This window comes from Ovis aries, chromosome 14 (genome assembly GCF_016772045.2).
Source record: "Ovis aries strain OAR_USU_Benz2616 breed Rambouillet chromosome 14, ARS-UI_Ramb_v3.0, whole genome shotgun sequence".
NCBI lineage: Eukaryota > Metazoa > Chordata > Mammalia > Artiodactyla > Bovidae > Ovis > Ovis aries.
The window spans coordinates 24,911,191-24,914,024 of NC_056067.1; positions in this window are offsets into that span (position 1 = coordinate 24,911,191).

Consider the following 2,834-nt stretch of genomic DNA (forward strand, 5'->3'; position numbering starts at 1 on the left):
AGTTGCTGCTTCTCTGGGTTCCCACAACACACGATTTACAACCATCTTTCCCTAGTCCCCACCACTTCCTCCTTTCACTCTTAAATAATCTTTAATTAGTTGAGCACTTCTGATGTTCCAGGTCTGTGCCAAGCAGTCTTCATGTGCTGAAGTTTCAAAACAACACTGAGAGGAAGGAAGAAACTGGACAGACAAGGAAACTGAGGTTTAGAGAGATCAAGGAACTACCCTTTGTTACAAAGCTAGTTAGCACTGGAGACAGAAATCACACCAGGCCAGCTCTGCCGACCAAAGATTCCCTAATGTGACCCACTATCCCCTTGGGTGTTGATATTCAAGTGTAAGCTTAGACAGCTTCACATTTCCTAGACAAAGAGGCTGGGACCAAAGAGGGAAAGCAGATTGCCCAAAGACACACAGCCTCTGGGACGAGCAGAAAAGGGAATATTTCCTACTGTCTTCTGTACATTTTGGAGAAGGAAATGGCGACCCACTGCAGTATTCTGGCCTGGAAAATCCCATGGACAGAAGAGCCTGATGGGTTCCAGTCCATAGGGTCACGAAGAGTTAGAATGACTGAATGACTAACAGTTCTTTACTTTTGTACATTTATCATGCATGGGGTACTGGGGGTAGGGAGTTGGATAGAACACCTGCTGTGTGCTCCCAAGTTGCTCACAGATCTTCTCATCTGTACAGTGGTCTAAGCCAGGCGTTCAGCCATATCTATGTGCCAGACACTGTGGGGCTTATGTGTATCTTCTTCACAATGATGACCCATGAGGAAAGGCACTTAACCCATTTTATGGATGGGTGCACTGAGGCTTAGAGAAGTGATGACAAGACAGCCCTGGATCTGGAGCTCTGGCTCAACCCAGCCTGTTGTCCCAATTATCCCACCCCTTTGCCTTCCAGGCTAGGGAATTCATGTACTATGAATGAATGGGGGGCGAGTATATGTAGTATGATCCTTAATAACAGTTATTATTATCAATGAGGTGTTGTAATTAGATCACCCTCCTCCTCAGGCCTGGGCAGGAGGAGTGGGGGTTTGGGTGGAGGAGGCAGTACATTTCCTGGTCCTTTATCACCCAAGAGAAAGCAGCCAAGTTCCATCTTGAGACAGGAAGGTGACTCAGAAGTTTTTCTGGGACAAGTCCAACTTGAGATCCCAGGGGTGGCCCACCAGGCAGCTCTCAAATCTCTCTCCCATAGAGTAGAGTGTGGAGAAAAAAGTCCCCAGGTGATTTCTTTGGCAGGGAGAAATGGGGATTTCAGCAACTGAGGATCAGAGAAAAATCTCACTCCTGGGAACTTTGGAGACCACAGAAGGGCAGTGATATATCCAAAATTCTGCAGAAAGTCAGAGGCTGAGGCCTGCCCCATACGAAACGTTGAACCTCCTTAGAGAAGTCTGCAGTGTGTGAGGCTGGTGACATGAAGAAGGACAAAGCCCAGGACCTTCCTGGAAATGTTTGTAGCTCAATGGGGAGTGGCATTACGACTGGGCAAAGACTCGTGACACGTCTAGCAGGGGACAGGGACCATACCAGGGAAAGCTCTTGGGTGGGCACGGAAGGGTACGTTTTGCCAGGTGGAGAAGAGAGGAAACGTTCCAGAAGGGGAGAACAGCATGACCCAAAGCTCAGATATGAGATCTTCCCCAGGGGCTGTGAGAAGCAGTAGAATGAATGAGTCAAAAGCCTAGATTTTGGAATCAAAGTACTTAGGTTTGCATCCCAGCTCTGTCACTTTCTAGCTGTGGGCCTTGGCAAGCATCCTAACCTCTCTGTGCCTGCCTCTGTGTAAAATCGGGGAAAACAATAGCACCCACCTCAAAGGGTTTTTGTGAGGGTTAAATAAATGCATTCACATAAAAGTGAGTGAGCTGCCTATTACCAACTTTTATAATTAATGCTGTAATTGGGCTCAGGGAGAATTTCAGCATGGTGATCTGGTGCTCTTTCCTCTGCATTTGCCTCTATCTTGCTCTCTGGAGCTCTGAGAAACCTGCTCCTCACTTCACCCAGTGTTCAAGATCCCTGATGGGTGGCCTGGAAAGGGGGAGAGGCCAGAAAAAGGCCTAGTGGAGCTTTTGGAAAGTCCCAACTGTAGACTGGTATCCAACCCCAGGGGTCAGGACATAAGGAGGAGGGGGTTCTCTGGGGAGGTGGGAGTATAGGAAGGGGGTCTGCTCCAGATGGAGCACAGAAACACGCCCCCACCCCGATCAGGGGCCCTCTTGCGTAAGGGCTCCGGAAAACTCTTATGGGACTGGTCAGCTTTAGAGGGAGGTCACCGACTTATGGACTTTTGTAAACGCAGAAAGAATTTGCCTGGACCTCCCATGCAGGGACATGGAATGCCCCTGGGGTGGGGAAGAGAGGGAAGGGCATAGCAGTCCTGGGGCTTCCTTCAACAGCTCAGTCCCCTCCTCTGGTCTGGGGCAGGCAGACCTCCAGAGCCAGCAGCCAGCCTTGACCAGCAGGGTGGGTACAGAGCCCGAAGAGGCAGTTGCCTTCCCAAGGCGACTCCAGGGTCAACGGAAGAGCCCCACTTGAGCCAATGTCTTTGAGAAACAAGACGTGCTCAGGACTTCTGGGGTGTGGGTGTGTCATATGGACACACAGGAAATAGGACTTGAGGAGATGGGACTCTCTAGGGATACCCTGGGGGTCCTCGCCGCTCAGGAACGGGAACTCTTTGCTTCCTGTGCCAGGCACCCTGCCGTCTTTGTGATTCAGCTTCTCTCAGGGTCTTTTTCTGCGGCGGCTCAGTCTCCCCAGGCTTCCCAGCTGGCTCAGTTGGTAAAGAGTCTGGCTGCAATGCAGGAG